The sequence below is a fragment of the Pongo pygmaeus genome, chromosome 12 (assembly GCF_028885625.2).
Source record: "Pongo pygmaeus isolate AG05252 chromosome 12, NHGRI_mPonPyg2-v2.0_pri, whole genome shotgun sequence".
Taxonomy (NCBI): Eukaryota; Metazoa; Chordata; class Mammalia; order Primates; family Hominidae; genus Pongo; species Pongo pygmaeus.
In genome coordinates, this window is record NC_072385.2 from 36,302,146 (window position 1) to 36,328,082 (window position 25,937).

A 25,937-nucleotide genomic window follows, 5' to 3' on the forward strand; every position below is an offset into this window, starting at 1 on the left:
AAGGAACCAGGTGCCAGGGGAAGGGGGAGGATTTTCATGAGGGTTGGGGGAGTCTACAAATATTTGTGTGCCAAACAGAATTTCATGCAGAAGAAAACATTAGGATGATGTTGAGGGGAGAAGGGAGGGTTAATATTGCCAGCACTGCCCACGACTTACAGCAGCTGTGCTCCACCCTAAGGCTTATTAAGTGTTAAAACGGTTTTGCTGAGGAGGAAATGCGGTCAGCCAAGTGGATCTGATCACATAAGCCAGTGAAAAATATGCAGCCAATGTAGGGAATGGCTGATTAGAAGCCAAAAACACACACATTTGTGGCTTTCCTCAAGGTCTGCTGGTCATCTTCCTGGTGCTTATCCACGAAGCCTCAGGGGGACATCCAATAACTCCGAGCACTTATTTATTTGCAAAGGACTGCCAAGTATTTTACAAACATAATAAATGACTCTGAGGGCAGAGAAATGATCCTGCTTCTCTTCCAAGAAGGAGGAAGGCACAGTTGGGCACTCAGTGTCCTCCTCCAAATAATCCATCATTGTCAAAGCAAGGGTGGACGCCCCAGCTTCCGGCTCTCCAGCTGTGACTCCACCACCGAGCGAGAGCAGAAAGGGCTCCTAGGCATCATGGAGGGCTGCAAGTTGGTGCCCCTGAGTTCACAGGTTCACATGTTGAAACCTAAGCCCCGGTGTGACAGTGTTACAAGGCAGGGCCAGTGGGAGGGGAACAGGTCATGAGGATGGGGCCCTCACAAATGGAATTAATGCCTTCATAAAAGAGGCCCTGGAGAGCTCTTTCTGCCATGTGAGGATACAGTGAGAAGGTGGCTGCCTGCAGCCCCAAAGAGAACCCTGACCAGAATTTGACTATTGCTGACTTCCCAATCTCGGACTTCCAGCCTCCATAGCTGTGAGAAATAGATTTCTGCTGTTTATAAGCTGCCCAGTTTATGGTACTTTGCTATCACACCTCAAATGGACCAAGACAGAGGCCATCCACTCCAACCGCATGCTCTCATCTTAATGATAAGGAAACTGAGGCTGTCAGGGCGATGGGTTGGGCAGAGAGTAAGTTCCAATGAGTACCCACTCTGTGCCTGGCCAGTGCTAGCTGCTCCTTCATATGTCCTGCAGAGAAGCCTCATAAATATTTTCTGTAGCTTGTTGGAAGCATTAATATGCATAGCTCAGTCAGTGAAAGCAAACCTCCATGGCCAGTTATTGGCAGAGCTTTGGCCCAAACCCCAAGTCCGCGCCTGCTGCATCCATCGGGAGGCGCAAGGTGATGCTGCAGAAACAGCCTATAGAGTGACAAAGGGCTGTCTATAGCTCATGCTCTATGTGCACCATGGATTGGCAGGGGCTCTTTTCTCTGCTGTCACCTTCACATAGGAATACACGAGGGACCTAGACGGGGGAGGTGCCACCTCTTAAGTGCCAGGAGAGGAGAAGGAAGAGAGTGACTTACGCTGTGCTGGCTTGTAAACATATGCCCAGAAGCACACACTTCACAGTTCACCGGGCACACAAACCACTTGCCACACCCATCCTCAAGGGAGGGGAGAGGGCAAGTTTGCTGCGTGACTGAGAAACACGCAGGAAATACCTGGTGGGCATTGCGATGGGATCACCACCACACTTTTTCTCCTGCCCCTCCTGGCCCTCAGAGAAGCACTGAGATGATCCTTGGATGGCAGAGCCCCCACCCCTCCCTGTACATCACTCTGCTTTCCCCATTATCTCCCTCTGCCTGGCTAAAAAATCCCAAAATCTTTATTGTTTCTCCTATGGCAACTGCATATATATGTCGGCAGACATTTACAGACCATAGACCTGAAAGATGATATAAAAGGATAACTGAAATTACAGGCTACAAAGTCTAATAAAATAGCATTCGGGTTTCCCCAGATTCTTGACATCAGTGTTTATTTTCTGCATAACACTGGAAAGGAATTCTTTTCTAGACTCTCTTTCTCTCTTTCTTTTCTTTTCTTTCTTTCTTTCTTTTTCTTTCTCTCTCTCTCTTTATTTCTTTCTTTCTTTCCTTTCTTTCCTTCCTTCCTTCCCTCTCTCCTTCCTTCCCTTCCTTTTTTCCTTTGCTACTCTCCCTCCCTCCTTCCTTCCTCCTTCTCTCCTTCCTTCCCTCTTTCCTCCCTTCCCTGCTTCCTTTCTTTTGCCTCCAAACTGTATGCAGAACTTTTATATTACTTTAATTTGAAATTAATTTAAGGAAGTAAAGAGAGTTCCTAAATAGTATTTTATAAATTGTATGTGGGTGTATATCATTATGGAAGCATTTTAAACATAGGCAAATGTAGAGCGCATAGTACATGGTTGTTTTAAAATGTGTTCGTGAGTCCTTTGACACATCTCTCATCAAGCAGTGGAGTCTATGTCCCTCTCCCCTTATAGCTGAATGGACCTTGTGACTACCTTGGCCAAAGAATGTGACAGAAATCCTGCTGGAGATTCTGACACAGGTGAGAGAGGGCAGCACAGGGACCTACACCTTGGGAGCCTAGGGCCACCGTGTAAGGAGTCTGAAAGAGCTGTCACACTGGAGAATCACACACACAGGAGCCCGGGGAGTCTTTGATGTGGGAGTCTCCCCAGCCCACATGCCAGGCATATGCCTGAGTGAGTCCTGAGCTGATTTCAGCCCAGCCGACTGTAACTACACGAGAGATGGTCTTAGTCCCTTCAGGCTGCTATAACAAATCACCGCAGACTGGGCAGCTTGTAAACAACAGAAACTTATGTCTCACAGATCTGAAGGCTGGGCAGTAGGAGGTCAGAATGCCAGCATGGCCAGGGTATGGTGAGGGCCTCTGCCTGGCTGCAAGCTGCTGACTCCTCCTTGGGTCCTCAGGTGTCAGCCAGCGGCAGGCAGCAAGCTCTCTCAGGACTCTCATCCTTATCACCCGCCAAAGGCCCACCCCTAATCCCATCGCACTGGGGAGTGGTGTTTTAACATACGAATTTGGGTGGGGGGACATAAACATTTAGTCCATAACAAAAACACCAAAGCAAGAACCACCTAGCAGTGTTTGTTAAATCCCTAGGAGCTTGAGAGAGAATAATAAGATGACAGCAGTAGATTTAAGCCTCAACATCTTAAATGTGATATGTTGCACAGCTGCAGGTAACCAGAACACATCTGATGAACCCCATGTACCCATGTGGCCACCCGGCAGCTTCAACAGTTATCAGCTAAAGGCCAATCTTGTTACATCTAAACCCACACAGTGGCTCTACTTTATATTATTTTGAAGCAAATCTCATATGTTTCATTATATCGTTTCATCTATACATATTCCAGCATTTATCTAAAAAGGTGATTATAAGTATGTATCACATATATATGTCTATACATATAGACACATACGTATAAAAACACAGCACCATCTGTTGTTGGTTGAATTGGGGCCCCAAAAAGATATGTCAAAGTCCTAACGCCCAGTACCTGTGAATGTGACCTTATTGGGAAATAAGATCTTTACTGACGTAATGAAGTTCAGATGGGGTTACACGGGATTAGGGTAGACATAATCAATGACTGATGGGCAGAGAGACCCACAGACACAAAGAGAGGAGGCCACATGAGGATGGAGGCAGAGATTGTGCTGATGCATCTACAAGTCAAGGAACCCCAAGAATTGCAGCAACTGGGACTGTCCCCCACACATCAAGGGGTTGCTTCTCAAGCTAGGACCTTCTCTGCTAGGACTTAGAGAAGATGGGACCCATTTCATCCTTTTCCAGCACGGGATTGGTCAAATTGCAGAGGCTGGGAGAGGGGCCTAGAACAGATTCTCTCTCACTGCCTCTAGAAGGAACCAACCCTGCTCATACCTTGATTTCGAACTTTTAACCTCCAGAACTGTCAGAGACTCAGTTCCTGTTGTTTTAAGACATCCAGTTTGTGGGACGTGTTACAGAGGCCCTGGGAAATGAACACAGCATCCGAGAGCACTCTTTTTTTTTTTTTTTTTTTAAGAGAGAGTCTCACTGCAACGCCCAGGCTGGAGTGCAATGGCACCATCTCATCTAACTGCAACCTCCACTTTCCGGGTTCAAGCGATTCTCCTGCCTCAGCCCACTGAGTAGCTGGGATTACAGGCACGCACCATCATGCCCGGATAATTTTTGTATTTTTAGTAGAGACGGGGTTTCACCATGTTGGCCAGGCTGGTCTCAAACTCCTGACCTCAGGTGATCCACCCACCTCGGCCTCCCAAAGTGCTGGGATGACAGGTGTGAGCCACCGTGCCTGGCCAGGGAGCACTCTGTTTTAAGTTGGAGATTTGGTGTATGCTTTTCCTCTCATGCATTGCTTCTCATCCTTCTTGAGGCTTTTAGAGATTCTAGTCACACATGGAATTATTATTTTGTACATAATAAAAATAAAAGACTGTCAACAGTACTGGGCTTATCATTGTGGTTTCCCTCTTGGTGGAAGGTGTTACAGCCCAATAGAAGTAATCATTGCCTGGACCCAGACAGGAGAAGTCAGTGACCCAGGGATGTTGTGGAACCCCCCGTTTTAGCCAGTGCATGTGGGTTTGGGGGAGTTGATTCTTCTGTCAGAAGTTTGTTTACTCGGTTGTTGCTTTTTAGTTATTGTCTTTTTAATAAGATTAACCCTTTATACTCTAAGGTACTATTGTGGAAGTAAATGAGATGGCTCATGAGAACAACTGGGCTGATGGCCAGCAGTTTGGAGCATTGCTTCCGCTTTGAGTGACCAAAGTGGGAAGAGAACCCAGGTTGCTGAGTCTCTTGAGCTCCTCCAAGTGGTGAAACAGCTGTGAGTCTGTGCTGGAAAAGCATGAAATGGGTCCCATCTTCTCTAAGTCCAAGCAGAAAATGTCCTAGCTTGAGAAGCCACCCCTTGATGTGTGGGGGACAGAAGAGCAGGGCCCGATGAAGTGTGCTTTAGGAGTGTGGGGGTGGGATTCTAAACAAGCGTTCTGAAATTCTGCCATAGGAAAATTAGTCCTTGTCTCGTGAGCTTTGAATTTGCATCTTCCAAAATATACGCAGTAACCCAATTGGTTCCCACCACCCTGGAGACAGTTAACTCATTAGAGTCCCTCCAGGACTGGAGGGCCCGGATGGCAGGCAGGCATGAGGGAGGCAAAGAAGGGGTCCCTAGAGGCTGCCTTGTCCCTGCGGGCTCTGGTGGGGTTGGCTAAAGCACAAGATCAATGCGGCTGGCTGCAGGATTGGGTGTAGGTCCTCCCAGCTCTCCAAATCTTGGAAGTGTAGTTCTTATTCCCGGTTCTTCTGCTAGGCAAGGCATTCTGCCTCCCTGAACTCGGCTTCCTTCCATGTTGAAGGAGGGTGTTGGGCTGGACAGTGCAGAGGCGCCTTCAGGATCCCTCCGTCCGTGACATCACTAACTAGAGCAGCACTCACCCAGGCCAGAGAAACGGCTGTCTGCTTTTACAGCTGAGTGTTGGCCTGCCTGTTAAGTTGGGCTTCAAGGGAGAGAAAACTGAGTGAATGGTGGCTTTAGCAATAAAGATGCTTGGTCAACAAGGGGAACCAAAGGTGCAGGCTCCCGATTCAGGGCCGCCGGCTCCGCAGTGCAGCTGCCGCTGGTTTTCAGCCATGTGTGGCTTCCTAGGTGCCAAATGGCTGGGCCCCCTCCTACACTGTTGCGCTTTATACAGGAGCAAAAATCTTTCCCAGGAGCACCCGGGCTGGCTCCCCTTACATCACAATGGCCAGAACTGGGGCCTGCCCACCTGCCTGGATATCCAGGTGTGTCCAGACCAAAGCTGAGCTCTGTTGGCAGCAGGAAGAGAGACTCCTGTTGAGCAGGCAGCCTGTTCGCCAAGCCAGCCCCATCCACGGCTTCTCTGAGCTTCTCAGGTCAGAATCATGGCATTAATAACAGTGTTATTGCCATGGAAAAGAAAATGACAATCTGCTTTACAACGCCACTTCTGGAAAATTCCACTGGCAAAATGTAGGGCTTGCCTCTATTTTACTCCCTCTGCTAGCAAGGGGCACCTTGTTAGGAATCCTGTTTTGACAGAGCCCAGGGTAGGTTTTGTCACGACCCAGGGGGAAGACGGGGCCACCAACGCCCCTCCCTTTGTGAGGAGCCTCTGCCCACTTCAGTGCTGGTGTCCTGAGCTCTGCCACAGGTGAGCGAGACAGAGAAATCCACAGAGGTGTCTCCATAGAAACCCCAAGGATTCTGCACTGTGGTCACCCCCACAGAAAAGCATCCACCCTGGCTCCTTGGCCTGGAGCTGGCCTCTGACAGAAGCTGCTTCCTGTTTTCACTGCGTTTTCTCAAAGACTTCAGCTGCTCATCCTGATTTCCTGGTGAAAACAATTTCCCCACCACTAGCCCAGTATTGACTCCAGAACCCAGGCATGTGGCATGAGACGTCCAGGGGAGGAAGAGGAGGGGTGAAACGCTGTGTGACAGTCTCCTGGAGAGGAAAGATACGAATGAATGGCAGAGGTGGAGATGGTGTTTTTAAAAAGATAGAATTAAGGCAGAGGGCTCTGCCACAAGGCTGTCTGCCGTGTGGACCAAGCATGGGATTTGGAGACCAATAACCCTGGCTCTGACATGTATTAGCTGTGTGATTTTGGGAGCCTCAGTTTCCTTATCTGTGAAATGGAGGTAGCAATGCCTTCTACACAAGGCTGCTGTGAGCAGTGCGGATACTGTCATTGAAACATTGGGCATGTGATTATTAAAATGATGGAAACGTTTTCTGTCTTGAGATACAGCTTAATGTCACTGAAAGAGCATACGCCTTAGGGCCAGTGAGACCTCAGCTACATCCTGTCCTGCTGCTTCCCCTCTCTGGGGCCATTGGCAGGTCACCAGCAAACCTCTCTGAGAGTCTGTAGAATGGGCTAATGCCATCTGCCTTGTAAAAATTAGAGAAGCTATTCTGTTTTAAATATTTATTTTTGTGGGTATATAGTAGGTGTATATATTTATGAGCTGCATGAGATGTTTTGATACAGGTATGCAATGCATAATAATCACATCAGAGTGAATGGGGTAACCGTCCACTTACGTACTTAACCTTTGTCTTACAAGCAATCCAATTTATACTCTTTTAATTATTTTAGAATGTACAATTAAATTATCATTGACTATAGTTACCCTGTCATGCTATCAAATACTAGGTCTTATTCATTTTTCTAACTATATTTTTGTATCCATTAACCATTCACACCTCCCCGCTACCTCCCACCACCCTTCCCAGCCTCTGATAACTGTCCTTCTACTCTCTATCTCCATGAGTCCGATTGTTTTAATTTTAGCTCTTACATAGTAAGTGAGAATATGCGATGTTTGCCTTTCTGTGCCTGGCTTATTTCACTTAACATAATGGCCTCCATTCCATCCATGTTGTTGCATATGACTCGATCTCATTCTTTTTTATGGCTGAGTAGCACTCCATTGTGTATATGTACTACCTTTATCCATTCATCTGTTGATGGACGTTTAGGTTGCTTCCAAATCTTGGCTATTGTGAACAGTGCTGCAATAAAACATGGGAGTGCAGATCTCTCTTAGATATCCTGATTTCCTTTCTTGTGGGTATATATCCAGCAGTGGGATTGTTGGATCATATGGTAGCTCCATTTTTAGTTTTTTGAGGAACCTCCAAATTGTTCTCTATAGTGGTTGTACTAATTTACATTCCCACCAGCAGTGTATGAGAGTTCCCTTTTCTCCACATCTTCACCAGCATTTGTTATTATCTGAAAGCCATTTTAACTGGGGTGAGATGATATCTCATTGTAGTTTTGATTTGCATTTCTCTAATAATCGGTGATGTTGAGCACTTTTTATATGACTGTTTGCCATTTGTATGTCTTCTTTTGAGAAATATCTATCCAGGTCTTTTGCTCTTCCCTTTTTTTTTGAGAAAGGGTCTCTCTCTGTTCCCCAGGGTGGAGTGCAGTGATGTGACCATGGCTCACTGCAGCCTCGACCTCCTAGGCTCAACTGATGCCCCATCTCAGCCTCCTGAATAGTTGGGACCACAGGCACATGCCACCACACCTGGCTAATTTTTTGCATTTTTTTTTGTGGAGACAAACTCTCGCCATGTTGCTGGTGTTGAACTCCTGGGCTCAGGTGATCCGCCCACCTCAGCCTCTCAAAGGGCTGGTGAGATCGCCTATGGATAGGGTATGCACTGGAGCTGTAGACAGCAGTGCCATTGATACTGAGATGGGAAGTCTAGGAACACCTGGGTTCCTTGTTACTATTGTTTTGCTCTTGGCAAGGAGGGATTTGGAACCATGAGGCCTGCTTTGAACAAGCTTGAAATGTGCTTAGATACCCAAGTGAGGCTGTCAAGCAGGAAGGTGGGTCGAGGAGTCAGGGGCTTCAGGGAATGATGCGGGCTGAAGGTACCATCCGCACTAAGATGGGATTTACAGCCAAAGTCTGAATGAGCCCTAGGTTGAGCCCAAGGGAGTGAAGAACCTGGAGGGAGGCTCTGCTGTTGGAGTTAGATGCCATTTCAGCTGCAATCATGACCATTGTCTGCCTAGACCTGGAGATAGAAAAATTTTCATTTCCTCTCTGCCAAGCCTCTTTTTCCACTCCTTACCCCACGTGGCCACACCCACATCTCAGATCCTGAAAACAAAGATGGTTCTCAGTCTCAAGATCGTCTAGTCCCTCCCAGGTCTGGGACTAGAGAGAGGTCAGCGTGCTACTTGCTTTGGGTGCAAAACTTAAGGTGGTGCCAAAACACTCAATAATCAAGATAAATAATATGTTAATGCAAAATATTTTTAAAAACCGAAATTAGTGCCAAAAAAATTCATGATGAACAAAATATTAAAATTTTTTTTAAAAGACAGCATCATTGACAGTACCTCACCCTATTGGAGCCAGAGGCAAAAGGAAAGATCTGAATTCTGCCCCTATCTTTAGGTAGAAAATAAAGCTCCCCACTTCCCTCAGCCTGGGCCTGGCCTCCACAGCCTCCTCCAGACTCGCCTGCACATTGAAATCAATCATTCCTCTTTTAAGAAAATGCAGGTGGCTGGGCTCCATCCACCAGAAGTCACTGCAAAGAGAATGTCAGGGGTGGGACCTGAGCATCCCTAGGTGATTCTGTGGCACAGTCTGGACTGAGAATCCCCCAGTTAAAACGCTGCCATACTTAGGTTAATAACAGTCGCTGCTGGAGTCTGGAGGACCACTAGAAAGCCAGCCACCCCTCCTCTGGGGCAGAGAGAGGCGGAAGCAAGTAATTATACTTTTATTTTTCCTGCATAGAAACTGGAGAAAAGCCAAAAGTCAGGAATCTTTCTGCCAAGCCCAGATTTATAGGTTCCTGGAGAGCCCTTGCAGCTGCAGACTGGTGGCTCACTCCTGGCTCACCTGCTCGCTCTCCAGCTGACGGTCCTGAATCCTGCGTTGCCTGTCATGGCAGGTCATTAGGCATCACCAGGATACAGCATCACCTTCCCCCACAGAAACAGCATATTCCTTCGTAAGGGGATTGTGAGAAGCAAACTCAAAGCAAATGCCATCCACGGTGCCTGGAATGTGCTAAGGCCTCAGCAAAGGGCAGCCATTGTTACCACTGTTAATACTTAACTAACTTAAACTTCATAATAACGGCACTGAAGGTGAATATATGTATTCCTTTAGCCGAGTGGACAGATTCTGTAGGTGCGTCGGGTAGATTCACTGTGCTTTCCTCTGGGAACCTATGTTCATTTAGTCTGGGAATAAATATTTATTATTTACCCACTGAGAACTAGGCACTCTTCTAGGCACTAGGGCCAGGATGGGGGAAAATAAAAGACCAAGCCTCTCCCCTTGTAGTGCTTATGGAGAGACAGAATAAGTTGAAGAACAGGCAAATGTATCATTCAGTGTGAAGTAGAGGAATGTGCTTTGAAGAATAAAGTGGGATAGAAGGACAGAGAGAGCCTGGGGGTGCTATGTAAGCCAGGAACTGGGGGGCAGTAGGGCACAGCCATGAATGAGGTAGAGGAGTGAGCCATGACTTCATCTGGAGGAAGCATAGTGCAAAGGCCCTGGGTAGAAACACTCCTGGCTCTTCCAGGAACCATAGGGGGCCCACACTGCTGCAGTGAAATGGGAGAGGTTGGAGCCTGGCGGGAGGGGAAGGGATTGGATTCTGGGTTCATATTCTGAATGCGATGGGAAGCCGTGGGAAGGTTTGAATGGGGAGACTGTAGTATGGCTTGATCACTTTTTATACATGTTATCAAGAGATAAAAGAGTCTAATAAATCCTAATGCATTAGCCACGTGGGGCAGTGGGGGAACGGCTGCTGTAGAGGCCTCCAGTGAGGGGATACGGGGCTTTGCCTGCCATGGGAAACTTCTACCTGCCCAGAGAGCAAACCCTCCCTGAGAACACTTCCTGAACCCTGCCTAAGTCCCAGGGGTGGGCACACTCCTGCAAGACGGGGTTCCAGGAGCAGCCCTTGGTGCCCTGGGCCTTCACAGTGACCCCCAGCTCTCATGGCCTTGCTACTGAGGGCTACCACTACTCTGTCGCTCCCAGCAATTCTTCCATTCTCTCTGTAGAAAGAAAGACAAGAAGGCCAGAGGAGTTAGAAGCAGAATTTTTGCACCTGTGAATGGCTTCTTGAAATAACCTCAGGGTTCAAAGTGTTCACTTCCTTGGGTGCCTGAGCTCTGGTGGACAGGATGTCCCTCCTTCCAGCTGGGGGCTTGATAGCGACTGAGCACTCTCATATGGCCAGGACCTTCTGGCCTCAGTCAGTGCTGGGCTTTTTTCCAGCCTGAAATAAATGCTCAGCTTGCTGCTATTTACCGGTCTGTGTACTTCACAGCAGGCACCCAGGTTAAACCAGGTGAGGCTGCAGCCAGGCTTTGGGGAAGTGGGTGTAGCATCTTGGGAGGCCCTCCTGTGTGCAGGTCAGGAAGGAGGGCTGGAACCCACAGCAGAGGAGGTAGGAGAACATCCAGCAGGTACATGTGCAGCTCCCACTGTGTGCCAAAGACAATCAGACTATCCCAGGTGCTCAAGGGACACAGCTAACGAAACAGGCCAAGGACCCAGCCTTTGGGGGCTGACTGGCCAGGGGGAGACAGCTCCTCCAGCTGAGCTGCCCCTTCCTTCCCAAGTAAAGTTTCTGCTGTCACGACTCAGGGATCAAAACTGCTCTACCAATGGCTCTGGCTGCAGTCTTCCCCACTTCTCATCTTAGCCTTTACAAAGTCAGTTAAAAAACATCAGTCATGCTAAAATCACTCTTCAGGGCCAGGCGTGGTGGCTCACACCTGTAATCCCAGCACTTTGGGAGGCTGAGGCGGGTGGATCACGAGGTCAAGAGATGGAGACCATCCTGGCAAACAGGGTGAAACCCAGTCTCTACTAAAAATACAAAACTTAGCCAGGCGTGGTGGCGTGCACCTGTAGTCCCAACTACTCCAGAGGCTGAGGCAGGAGAATCACTTGAACCCGGGAGGCAGAGGTTGTGGTGAGCCGGGATCACACCACTGCACTCCAGCCTGGGCAACAGAGCGAGATTCCATCTCAAAAAAAAAAAAAGAAAAAGATAAAGATAAAGGAAAAGGAAAGGAAAAAGAAAAAAAGAAAAAAAAAATTACTCTTCAGTCAGTGGAGATTCATTCCAGAATGTTTATTGCTTGCTGTTCATTTGATTTTTTAAAAAAAAATATTATTGGATCTATATTGAATTGATATTTTTGTTGAGTTTTCTGGCAGTATAGGAGCCACACAAATAAAGAGCTTACAGTGCTAAAGAAAAAAATATTCAATGACACTTAATAAAGCACAATAGAGCTTACTTTATTCAGGACCATCTTGATAGGTGTAGGGACAATTACAATGGCGTTTTGCAGTGGAGGAGAGATTGGGCTCAACTCCGAATCCAGCAGGGGCAAATGGGAGCAGGGTCAGGGTTAATGGATGGAAATTACTGAGAGGAAACATCAAGCATATGGGGGATTCTGGCAAAACAAACCTAACATGCCTGAAAACAGGCCAGGGTGACCGGATATCCCCTGGGGATGGTGGGGGCTAAGGACCCTGATCAAGTATAGAGGATGATTAGATGTCAAGGATAGGAGGTTCTTGCCAAACTGACTTAGCAGGATTCTTTGCTAGGACTGGATTTTACAAGGAAGTGTACAGATGGGCTTAGCAGAAGATTGAAAAGCCTGACTAAAGTTTGGTCAAGCAGAGACTCTTTGTCAACACCGACATGCACATTTGTGCGTATTTAAATCAGATTACAATTAGTGTAACTGAAATCAAGGCAGATCTGTACCTAACTGGAGTCTACCACTGAATTTGAAGAAAGGGCTTGTGAAGAAACTGCGGGCTGAAATGGAGCAGGGGGCAGCAGTTTCCCACCAGGAACACCTTTTATTGCCCTCAGTCGGACTTTGGGGTGAACTCCTGACTCGGCAAAAGCACAGATGCCACTGAATCTCCTGTGATACAAAGAACTAGAAGACTTCTCTAGTTTGGACTTTTTTTTGCACTGATAAAGGTCTTCCCCTGAGGGTTCTAAGTGTACCAGCATGGAGAGCAAATTCCTTACACTTGAGTCACATTCCCTCCTCGGAAGACCTCCTAGCCTTGGACTTGTCCATAGTAAGGATTTAATGAATGCATGTAAATGACATTTCACAGATTTTGATTTATTTGTTTTTACCAACCGTAAGAGAACTTAGCCTCCTGGGTCTTCCTGGAGAAGCAGCTATTTTCTCTTCAGATACGATATAATCTTCCCTTTTCTGTACCAGTGTATTTCTCCCCTTTCCCTCCAGCCTTTTCTATTTGGACCCGTGTCATCTTCTTATTGAGGAAATCAGTCAGAGGTTGCTTTTTATAAGCTTTCTCATTCTGGTTGATTTAGCTATTATTAGACCATTTTGATTTCTTCCTAAAGTATTCATATTTAATTACATGTTTTTCTTCTGCCTTTGGTTCAAGTGTGCTAATTATGTAGTGTTTAGTCTGTCTCAAGTTTATTATTAGACTTTTCATTGTTCCTTTATTTTCTAAATTGCAGAGAAGTTGTATTTTTAGGATTCTCTCCATTCATGGTGTCATTCCTTGAGGAAAGCCAAAGAAATATTAAAAATTTGGCTTTGCTCAGTGTTTCCAGCTCCAGGTGTAGAAGAATCCTACATACGGAATTGAAGCTGGTTGATTCTGTTGTCAGCCAGCTTGTGAGCGTTACTTTAACAAAGTCAGCTTGGTACTAGAGCCTTTTCTTACAATGAATGGTTGAAAACCAGGGGAATTGAGATACTGAATGTTTCATCATCCACTTTTGGTACTTTCAGTGTAACTCCTGCTATAGAATCTTGCTTTGAAGATGAATATAAAGCTAACCACATGGATAAATGGTGGCCTGGCTCAGAATCTGTGACTCCACCATACCACTGTGGGTTTCTGATATAAGCAGGCAATCAGCCCACAGCTGCTGCTGCAGTGCCCTTACTTTCAACATCAAGGGAGCCCCATCTACTCACCTCTCCTTCTTCTTGGCCATTTTGCAGCTTATTAGAAGCTATTTCATAGAATGGTGAGGGGCATGACTATTACTATTATTCTCACTTGACTCAGTTGTTCATTCATTCAGTCAGCAAATATCTGCTGAAGGGCTACTATTTTAGGAGCTGAGGATAGAACTGTGTACAAACTAACAAATGTTCCTCTTCTCGTAGAGTTTATATTACCATGGCAGGAAATGTACTCTAGCTAAAAACAAATGAAAATATAATCTGTCAAATGGTATGGTGGGTTGGTTCCCCAACTCTTTACACCCTGCTCATATTAGCATTATGCATCACACTTTACCATGTAACAGTGGAGTTTCTCCCCCGGGAGACAGAATACATTTTCCTGCCCCTTGTCTTTGGACTTGGCTGTGTGACTCCCTTTGGCCTGTGGGATATTTGCGAGCATAATGTGAGCAGAGGCTTGAAATGTGCTTGTAGGGTTTGGCCTGCTTCTTGTACTTCTGCAAATACATATTGCCATGAGAACATGCCCTGGGTGGTCTCTGGTCCCAGAATAATGAGATACTTGCAGAGCCAACTTGGACTCAGCATGCAGCCTGGAGACAAGCCCAGCAGACCTGAAGAAGGAAGAAGAACCACTCAGCTGAACCCAGCCTGAATCAGCCAATCCAGTAGGCCTATAGGTCCATGAGCCTGAGAATAAAGGCTTGCTACTGCAAGCAACTGAGCTTTAGGAGTCATTTGTTATGAAGCATTATCATAGGAAGAGCTGAGTAATGGAGGTGATAGTACAGGCTAAAGGAAAAATAAAGCAAAGTAAGGAACAGAAAGTACTCATTCCAAGGAAAAAGGAGAACTATTTTCTTGTGAATGGCAGAGCAGGCTCCTTGGATATGGTGACATTTGAGCAAAAACTATAACACTCACCACCATTGTTGAGCAGTTGCTATATGCCAGACACTGAGTTATCTCATTTATTTTTCATACATTTAATGTGATACATGCTGCTAATATTGTCATTTCTAAGATAAAGAAATTGAGTTGCAGAGAGGTTTTTGTGATTTGCCCAAAGTCTCACATATAGTAAATAGAAAGGTTAGGATTCTCTTCTGTCTCAACCCCAACTGGATGTACAGCAATGCACTTCTGGTACTAACCATCCAGAGTTAGCATAGTCTCCACAAGACCAAGAGTGTGGTCTCCAAACAAGACCTCCCTTACTTCAGATGCCAGCTGCACTTCAAGGGTCATCAGACTACTCACAGTTATGACACTTTTCATAATTCAAATTCAAGGGTTCCCACAATTCCTCTGCAACCCAGGTTCAATAATTTACTAGAATAACTTGCAGAACTCAGGAAAGCACTATACTTACAATGACAATTTTGTGGGTTTTTTTTCTTTTCTTTTCTTTTTTTTTGAGACAGGGTCTCCCTCTCACCCAGGCTGGAGTGCAGTGACACGATCATGGCTCACTGCAGTTTTGACCTCCTGGGATCAAGCAATCCTCCCATCTCAGCCTCCCAAGTAGGTAGGACTACAGGCACACACCACCATACCTGGATAATTTTTGTATTTTGTTTTTTTTTCTTTCTTTTTTGTTGTTGTTGTTTGCTTGCTTGTAGAAACAGGGTTTCTCCATTTTGTCCAGGCTGGTCTCAAACTCCTGGGCTCAAGTAATACTTCCACCTTGGTCTACCAAAGCACTGGGATTATAGGCCTGAGCCACTGTGCCTGGTCCAATTACAGTTTTAGTATAAAGGATAAAATGAGGAGAAACAACCAAATGAAAGACATAGAGTGAGCTCTAAGGAGCACAGAGTTTCCATGCCCTCTGCTCATGAAATCGGGGCACAGCACTTTCCTGGGACATCGATCTGTTCACTAACCAGGAAGCTGGTCCTGAGCTTCAGTGTTCAGAGTTTTTATTGGGGTTCATTTTGTACATTATTGATTGAATCATTGATCCCATAATGGACTCAATATCTAGCCCCTATCCCCTCCCTGGAGGTCAGGTGGCTGAAAGTTCCAACCTTCTAATCATGTGGTTGGTTTTTCTGGTGATCAGTCTCATCCTGAAGCTATCTAGGGTCCCACCATGAGTTGTCTCATTAGCAGGAGAAAGACATCTCTATCATAAATTTCAAGAGTTTTAAAGCTCTGTGCCATGAACATGCAAACAAAAAATGTGGAAATGGAAATTCCCTAAACAGATTAAATAGCAGAATTGATTCAGCAAAGAAAAACTTTGTAAATTGGAAGAAAACCCTAAAGAAATCACCCAGAATGCACAACCAAAAGATGATGAAATGGAAAATAGAGAGGTTTGAAGATACAGAGAATAAAGTGAGAACTTCCCTCAAATGTCTACATAGCGTGACAAAAGGAGAAAAAGGAAGAATGAAAGAAGCAAAATTGGATGACATAATGGTTAAGAATTTCTAGAAATGATGGGAAAACTTCAGCTTCCTCAGCTTTAGGTAGCCTAACTAATGTCATGTAGAATATTTTTTAAAAATCTGGAGCTTCTAGATAATTGAACACATGGAGGTTCCTGGAGGGTAGTGTGCCCTGAGAGGGCATAGAAACTCATATCCTCTCTCCCACACCTCACCCTACACATCTCTTCCATCTGGCTGTTCATCTGTATCCTTTGAAATATTCTTTATAATTAACCAGTAAATATTCCTTTTTTCCAAACTTTCTTTTTCTCTAATTATGGAAGAATTTGGGATGCAAGTACCAGCTTCTGCTAGACAAGGTCTCTCCTATAGGATTCACTGTGGCTGATAAAGTACACAGTCTATTCTTCCTGGAAATAGATTTTATTGAAGTATTGCTGATCCAGCCCACACAGAAGAATGTGCCTATAAAAATTCTCCAGAGCTTTCCCAAAGACTTTTTAAATAGAGAAGAGAATGTGGTAGTTTTGTATTACTAAGATAACAGTAGTAGCATCCACAATTATACAGACAAAATAAAGTATTTCTTTAATGGCACTCAAAAGTAAAAATAGGGCCAGATGTGACTCCCACCTGTGATCTCAGCACTTTAGGAGGCTAAGGTGGGAGGATTACTTGAGCACAGGAGTTCAGGACCAGGCTGGGTAACAGAGCCTGTCTCTACTTCATTGATTAATTAAAATAGCAAAAACAAAACAAAGATTAAAAATAAAAAAGACATCTGCAACTGAGCATAACATAGAGAAATTATAGAACACCAAAAATAGAATTTTTAAAGTCATCCAGAGAGGAGAAAAAAAAACCCCAGCCAGATTAAACACAAAGGAATTACAAGACTGACAGCTGATTTCTCAACCTACAGTGAAGCAAGGAGATAGTGGAATGATGTCTTCAAATGATGAAAACTGCTAACTTAGAAAGGACTAGAATGGGTAAAGGATGGTAACTGAGGCTTTTAAAATAAAGTGGAAATGGGAACCAGAAAAATAAAAAATTTTTAAAGAAACTTGGAGGTGCCATCAATTGGGTTTGTGGGTTAAAGAATAGGTAACCTTCAATCACAACTCTAAGGGTTTCATGCTGATTGTCTTGAGTACTGTGTTGCCATCATACTCAAAAGTTGGAAGTCAGAAAGGAGTGAATTGGAGAAAAAGATGATGAAATAGGGATTCTGTTGTTGTTATTACTATTGTCATTTCTGATTATAAGTGTGAAACATGACACATACATAAATATTTATTTTAATAATCTCTTTGATTTTGTCATCTGATAAATGATAATTAAAACCACAATGAGATACAACCTTATATCGGTCAGAATGGCTATTGTTACAAAGTCTAAAAACAACAGATATTGGGCTGGGCACAATGGCTCACGCCTGTAATCCTAGCACTTTGAGAGGTCAAGGTGGGCAGATCAACTGAGGCCAGGAGTTCAAGACCAGTCTGGCCAACATGGTGAAACCCAGTCTCTACTAAAAATACAAAAATTAGCTGGGTGTGGTGGCAGACGCCTGTAATCCCAGCTACTCAGGAAGCTGAGGCAGGAGAATCACTTGGACCTGGGAGGTGGAGATTGCAGTGAGCCGAGATTGTGCCACTGCACTCCAGCCTGGGCAACAGAGCAAGGCTCCATCTCAAAATTTAAAAAAAACAACAAAGAAACAAAAAACAGATGCTGGTGAGGATATAGAGAAAAGGGAACATTTATACACTGTTGGTGGGAATGTAAATTAGTACAACCTTTATGGAAAACAGTATGGAGATTTCTCAAAGAGCTAAAAGTAGAACTACCATTTGACCTAGCAATCCCACTACTGGGTATACACCCAAAGGGAAAGAAATCATTATATCAAAAAGCTACATGCACTTGTATGTTTATCACAGCACTATTCACAGTAGCAAAGATATGGAATCAACCTAAGTGTCCATCAGTGGTGGATTGGATAAAGAAAATGTGGTCTAAATATATACCATGAAATACTACGTAGCCATAAAAAAGAATGAAATCATGTCTTTTGCAGCAACATGGAAGGAAATAGATGCCATTATCCTGAGCGAAATAACTCAGAAACAGAAGGTCAAATACTGCATATTCTCAATTATAAGTGGGAGTTAAACAATGGACACACATGGATATATATGAGTGTGTGTGTGTATGTGTGTGTGTGTGTGTATACACACACAGAGAATGTAATAATAGACATTAGAGCCTACTAAAGGCGGGAGGGAGGGAGGAGGGTTGAAAGATTACCTGCTGGGTACAATGTTCACTATCTGGGTGATGGGTTCACTAAAACCCCAGACTTCACCATGATGAATATATGCATGTAAGAAACCTGCCCTTGTACTCCTTCAATATATAAAAAAGTTTTTTAGGCTGGGCGCGGTGGCTCATGCCTGTAATCCCAGCACTTTGGGAGGCTGAGACGGGTGGATCACGAGATCAGGAGATCAAGACCATCCTGGCTAACACGGTGAAACCCCGTCTCTACTAAAAATACAAAAAATTAGTCGGGCGTGGTGGTGGGCACCTGTAGTCCCAGCTACTCGGGAGGCTGAGGCAGGAGAATGGCGTGAACCCGGGAGGTGGAGCTTGCAGTGAGCCGAGATCACGCCACTGCACTCCAGCCTGGATGACAGAGGGAGACTCCATCCCAAAAAAAAAAAAAAAAAAAGAAAGTTTTTTAAATTTTAATGTGGAAAAAAAACTCCGCAATTTTCTATAGTTAGAAATATTTTATGTTTTTTTTTTTTAAAAATAAGGTGACACGTATCTGTGGAAGAAAATTAATAAATTGTGAAAATACACGCAAAGAAAACTCTAACCAGTCATTGCTAAAGAGTTAACTCCTGTTAAAACTTTGTGGTTGAGGAGTTTGAATGCCTCAACTTTCTGGTACCAGTAGGATACTCAGGCAAACCTTTAGAAGCAGGGGACAAGTGCAGATGCTGACTGATTTTTGATGGTTGGCTGAGCATGTGTTTAACCTTTGGTTGAGACGTTTGTACTTTGAGCAGAAGAGGAAAAAAAGCATGAAACGACGTTCTCAGCACTTTCCCCTCACGCGCTATGCCTACTGCAGTGAACTGGGATTGACAAGGCAAACGTTAGTCATGAATGCATTAACCTTGTTTCCTTGGGAACCGCCAAATGGAGGGAAGAATGCCGGTCACATTTAGCAGCCTGCTACATGTAAGGCAATTAGTTCCAGGATTTGTCAGATGACAGTTCTATTTTTGAGCACTTTCTTATCAATTAGGAGAAAAATATCTGATGTGCAGAGATTTCTCAGCAGTTTGGGTTGCGACTTAGTTTACAAGCAACAGGAAGGCAAGTTCAAACTGCTTCATACAAAGATCATTATAATTTGTTCCTCTCAGTGGAGGGTCTTCATGGATTGACTCAGGGTAGGGGTGTAAACGAGGAGTGAAGAGGCTGGTGTTTAGCTTGTGCTTCTCAGAATGGAAACAGATCGTGGCAGACATCTGCTTCATCCTCAAAGGCAGCCCACACAGTTCTTCAGTGTTTTTCTCTGGAAATTAATAGTGATGCAGATTATGGAAGTAGTTATTTTATGTTAATCATATGGGTTTGGGGAAGTTTTGAGCAAAAATAATAAAAATAATCACCACAACCACAGCCATGTACTATACACCAGGCTGTGTGCTAAACATGCACATCTGTCGTGTCACCCAAGCAGCCCAGCAAACCCTGGGAGCAGTCAGGAGATGACAGATTGGCCTCCAGTATGAGCATGAAAAAAGAAAATTAAGAAAGTTGTGAAGAACTCATAAACTAGAAGTTCTGTGGGTGTGGATAGTATCCTTTATCCACCAGCTTACAATGTATTTATGCCCATTTGAAGTTAAGAAAACTGAGGCTTAGCTGGGCATGGTGGCTGACATCTGTAATCCCAGCATTTTGGGAGGATGAGGCGGGAGTATCACTTGAGCCCAGGAGTTCAAGACCAGCTTTGGCCACAAATGAGACCCCATCTCTACCAAACATACAAACAAACAGTCTGATGTGGTGTCACACACCTGTCGTCCCAGCTACTCAGCAGGCTGAGGAGGCAGGATTGCTTCGGCCCAGGAGATAGAGGCTGCAGTGAGCCATGTTTGCGCCACTGCACTCAGCCTGAGTGACAGAGCAAAAAGCAAAAAAAAAAAAGAAAAAGAAAAGAGAAAACTGAGGCTTAAAGATCTTAAAGCTGCAGAGTTAAAGTTAGTTAAGAGCAAAGCAGAATTTGAGCCTAGTTATGTCTGTTTGCATGCCACAATCTTATTATGCCTCTTTATTCAGAGCATGGATCCCGCCTTGTGGCACAGACTTCACCTGAGGCTTGGCCTCACCCAGACCTACTGAATTAGATTCTCCATTGTAACTCGACCCCAGGTGGTCCTGAGGAAAGTTTGAGAGACTTGACTCTACACCCATGCAGCGAAGGACATTTGATATGGGAAATGTGTATTTGATATGGAAAAGTGCCAAATGAGCGGGTAGACAGAGAAGACCTAGGATTTTAGAGAAGGAGGCTGGTGTCAAGAACTGGGATGGTAAGGGAAATCTACCCAAAGGGGGTGAACCTAGAGGGAAGAGTTAGGACCCAAGTCCACTAGCACTTGAAAAATTTTTTGCAAAACCTCCTTCCCACCTAACCACTCCTCTGTCTCCATGCACAGCGGCTACTGGAGTATCCAAATTGCCCCAGGCACTGTCTTTCCTGAAGTTCACGATTTTGTCTGTAATCTGGTGACTGCCTGTGTTGGGAAGCACTACCAAGTTGTGAGGACAGCTCAGGTGACATGAGAGACTGTCTCTCGGCCATGACGGCACTGGAGAACGTCTGCCTTGCAGTCTGAGTCTGTGTGGTGAAACTAGTCATCCACTAAGCCTGCATGTCTTTCAAAGCAATCTTAAATTAGAAGTCTATCTCCAAGGAGTGTTTTCTGTATTTAAATTCAAAGATGAAATACACATTTTTAAAAAATACACATATATAGGCATTGTGTTAGTCTATTCTGGCTGCTATAATAGAATAGTATAGACTGGGTGGCTTATAAATAACAGAAATATATCTCTCACCATTCTGGAGGCTGGAAGTCCCAAGATCAAGGCATAGTAAACTTGGTTCTTGATGAGAGCCCTCTTCCTGGTTCATAGACAGCACCATCTTGCTGTGTCCTCACATGACGGGAAGTGTGAACAAGCTCTCTGGGGTCTTGTCTCATAAGGGCACTAATCACATTCATGAGGGCTCTGCTTTCGTGACCTAATCACCTCCCTAAAGCCCCACCTCCTAATACCATCGCCTTGGGGTTAGGATTTCAACATATGCATTATGGGGTGGGAGGGGCAGGGTCACAAATGTTCAGATCACAGAAGTCACAGACGATGATTTAAGTCTATCTGAATTTGTTTTAGCATGTGATTCTTTCTTTACATAGTCCTGCCTGGAATTTGCCTATTTACAAAAGAGACAGAAGATGCCATTACTGATACCAACTAAAGATTATTAAAAAGTCAAATCTGAAACTTCACCCTGTTTCCATAGCAGCCACCCTCCATCTGGCCTCCCCCAGCCTCCTGTGTCCTTAAGAAGGTATCACCATGCCCCTGCCGCAGCCTCTCCCACCCCAACCAACCCACCCACACAGTCTCCCAGACAAACAGGCCCTCCATCAGCCGCTAGCTCCTGCTAGCCCTGGGTGTGGTCTCCAAAGTGTTTGTGATTCACAGGCATGACGGAGAGCGTTGGCATGTGAGATGGCATTTCTTGCGCCATCCCTAGTTTAAAACTAGTCCAATGTGGCCGGGCACGGTGGCTCATGCCTGTAATCCCAGCACTTTGGGAGGCCTAGGTGGGTGGATCACAAGGTCAGGAGATCAAAACCATCCTGGCTAACACGGTGAAACCCCGTCTCTACTGAAAATACAAAAAACTAGCCAGGCATGGTGGCACATGCCTGCAGTCCCAGCTACTTAGGAGGCTGAGGCAAGAGAATGGCGTGAACCCAGGAGGCAGAGCTTGCAATGAGCCGAGATCACGCCACTGCACTCCAGCCTAGGTGACAGAGCAAGGCTCTGTCAAAAAAAAAAAAAAAAAAAAAGAAACTAATCCAATGTATACATCTTGTTCCCATGCTCAATGCTGATGCTGTAGTTTGAAATTTGCCTGATGGGTTGATCCAGAGGCTAAGATGGGTTGGGATGAAGGAAGATGATAGCTCCTGGCCTCCTAAACTACCCCCTACAGAGATGGCTTACTGCATTGGGATTCCGTCCTGCCTGTGAATCACAAACACTTTGGAGACCACACCCAGGGCTATGGCCAATTGGCAGTGTCTGCTGACACCTCAGAATGCCCTTGGACCTAAGCCTTGCAGGAGGTCTTCAGCCAAGCAATCAAGCTCATGCCTAGGCCACTTTCCATAATTAAAGTGAGCAGCATAATAATGGATATTTAAGACATCACATAGTGGCATGGGCTAAGAAGAAAAATAAAGCTAGATAAGGAGATAGAGAGTGATGAGGCAGATGCTGGTCAAGAAAATCCTTTCTGGAAGAAGTCAAATGATCCTTGTTTTCAGATGATACGATTTTATATTTAGGAAAACCTAAAACCACCACCAAAAACTACTAGAATTGATAAATTCAGTAAAGTTGCAGGATACAAAATCAACATACAAAAATCACTAGAATTTCTGTATGCCAACAGTGAATGATCTGAAAAAGAAATACAAAGTAATCCATTTTTCATAGCCACAAATAAAATTAAATACCAAGGAATAAACTTACCCAAGGAAGTGAAAGACCTCTACAAAGAAAACTATAATACATTGATGAAAGATATTGAAGAAGACACAAAAAAATGCAAAGATATTCCGTATTCATGGATTGGAAGAATCAATATTGTTAATGTCCATACTTCCCAAAGTAATCTATAGATTCAATGCAATCCCTATCAAAATACCAGTGGCATTCTTCACATAAATAGAAAAAACCATCCTAAAGTTTCTATGGAACCACAAAAGATGCAGAATAGCCAAAGCTATCTTAAGCAAAAAGAACAAAACTGGAGGAATCACATTATCTGACCTTATACTACAGAGCTATAGTAACCACAGCAGCATGGTACTGGCACAAAAAACAGACATATAAAACAATAAAACAGAATAGAGAAACCAGAAACAAATCCACACACCTGCAGTGGACTCATTTTTGACAAAGGTGCCAAGAACAGACATCGGGGAAAGGACAGTCTCTTCAATAAATGGTGCTGGGAAAACTGGACATCCATGTGCAGAATGAAACTAGATCCGTCTCTTGCCATATCAAAAAGTCAAACCAAAATTGATTGAAGACTTAAATCTAAGACCTCAAACTATGAAACTACTATGAGAAACCATTGGGGAAGCTCTCCAGGACACTGGTCTGGGCAAACATTTCTTGAGCACTACCCCACAAGCAGTACTCCACAGGCAACCAAAGCATAAATGAACAAATGGGATCACATCAATTTAAAAAGGTTTTCCACAGCAAAGAAACAATCAACAAAGTGAAGAGACAACTCACAGAATGGGAGAAAATATTTGCAAACTACCCATCTGACAAGAGATTAATAGCCAGAATATATAAGGAACTCAAACAACACTATAAGAAAAAACTAATAATCCAATTTTTAAAAATGACAAAAGATTTCAATAAACAATTCTCAAAAGAAGACACACAAATGGCACACAGGTATACAAAAAGGTGCTCAACATCACTGATCATCAGAGAAATGCAAATCAAAATTACAATGAGATATCATTTCACTCCAGTTAAAATGGCTTTTATCCAAAAGACAAGCAATAACAAAGGCTGGCGAGGATGTAAAGAAAAGGGAACCCTCCTCCTACGCTTTTCATGGGAATGTAAATTAGTACAACCACTACAGAGAACAGTATGGAGGTTCCTCAAAAAACTAAAAATAGAGTTACCATACAATGCAGTGATCCCACTGCTGGATATATACCCAAAAGAAAGGAAATCAGTGTATCAAACAGACATCCACACTCTCATGTTTGTTGCAACACTGTTCACAATAGCCAAGATTTGGAAGCAACCTTAAGTGTCCATCAACAGATGAATGGATAAATAAAATATGGTACATATACACAATGGAGTATTCAGCCATAAGGAAGAATGAGACTGAATCATTTGCAAAAGCATGGATGGAACTGAAGGTCATTATGTTAAGTGAAATAAGCCAGGCACAGAAAGACAAACATCACATGTGCTCACTTATCTGTGGGAGCTAAAAATCAAAGCAATTGAACTCATGGAGTTAGAAAGTAAGAATATGGTTATCAGAGGCTGGTAAGGTTAGTGGGGAGACAGGGATGGTTAATGGGTATAAAAAATATAAAAATAAAAAGAATGAATAAGCCCTAGTATTTGATAGCACAACAGGGCGACTGATATGGTTGGCTGTGTCCCCAACCACTCTCATCTTGAATTCCCACATGTTGTGGGAGAGACCCAGTGGGAGGTAATTGAATCATGGGGTCAAGTCTTTCTCATGCTGTTCTCATGATGGTGAATAAGTCTCATGAGATCTGATGGTCTTAAAAATGGGAGTTTCCCTGCACAAGCTCTCTTCTCCTGTCTGCCGCCATGTGAGACGTGCCTTTCACCTTCCACCATGATTGTGAGACCTCCCCAGCCACGTGTAACTGTAAATCCAATAAAATTCTTTCTTATGTAAATTGCCCAGTCTCGGTATGTCTTTTCCAGCAACATTAAAATGGACTAGTACAGTGACTATAGTCAATAATAATTTAATTGTACATTCTAAAATAAAAGAGTATAATTGGATTGTTTGTAACACTAACACAAAGGATAAATGCTTGAGGAGATGGGTACCCCATTTTCAATGATGTTATTATTATGGGTTGCATGTCTGTATCAAAACATCTCATGTAACCCATAAATATATATGCCTACTATGTACCCACAAAAATAAAAAATGTTAAAAAAAGATGGACCTTTCTGGTCACATGATTGTTAAGTAAAAAAATGATGGAGTGAACTTTGTAGGTATCAGAGGAAACAGTTTCTATCCAGGAAAGAGGGAAAGCTGGTGTAAAGGCCCTGAGACAATAATGTAACTGAGAGTTTTGAGAAGCATTAAGGAAGCAGTGTTGCTGCAGAGAGTGAGCAGGCTAGAGAATGATAGTGGATAAGAGTACATAGTGGCCGGAGGTTTGGATAGTGCTGGATTATTATTAATGGACCTTAAAAACGTTGGTGAAGGTATTGGAATTTGTTCTGAGTGAGATGGAAAGAGGGTTTTGAGCAAAGGAATAAGTGATCTCCCTTACGTTTTGAAATGACCACCCTTGCTCTCATGTAGAGGAGCAGGAATAGAAACAGGAGGCTACTGCAATAGTCCAAGCAGGTATGATGGTGGCTTGAATAAGAGTGCAGGGGTAAGAATCAGGTGGTTCTGGATATATTTTGAAGGTGAAGTGAACAGGATTTGCCAACGGATTAGATGTGGGGTATAAAAGAAAGAGGAGCAAAGGACTAATTCTAAGATTTGATTTAAGCCACAAGAAAACTAAAGTTGCCATCTGCCCAGAGAAAGGACTGGATGCAGAGCTGGATTTGGATGGGGCGAGGAGTGAATTTGAGGCACCAGCAAGACATCCTGGTGGAGGTGTTTGAGAACATATTTGTTAAATATTAAGTATCTGCAGCCACCACAATGGCTCACACCTGTAATCCCAGTGCTTTGGGAGGCCAAGGTGGGAGGATCACTTGGGGCCAGTAATTTGAGACTAGTTTGGGCAACAAAGTGAGACTCCATCTCTACAAATAAAAAATTTTAAAAATTAGCCAGACATGGTGGCACATGCCTGTAGTCCCAGCTACTCAGGAGGCAGAGGTGGGAGGACTGCTTGAGCTCAGGAGTTGGAGG

At 44.1% G+C, this 25,937-nt stretch overlaps 1 protein-coding gene across 2 annotated transcripts in view; it reads left to right on the forward strand.

Annotated features, from left to right (window-relative positions):
* Positions 1 to 5,723: 5,723 nt before the first annotated feature.
* GPR45 (G protein-coupled receptor 45) overlaps positions 5,724 to 25,937 on the forward strand; it is a 53,765-nt gene continuing 33,551 nt past the window's right edge. The window contains exon 1 of one of the 2 annotated variants that reach the window (XM_054476607.2): positions 5,724 to 5,873. The gene's annotated coding sequence lies outside the window, so the exon portion shown is untranslated. The remainder of the gene's footprint in view (positions 5,874 to 25,937) is intronic. The other variant, XM_054476608.2, reaches the window with a different exon arrangement.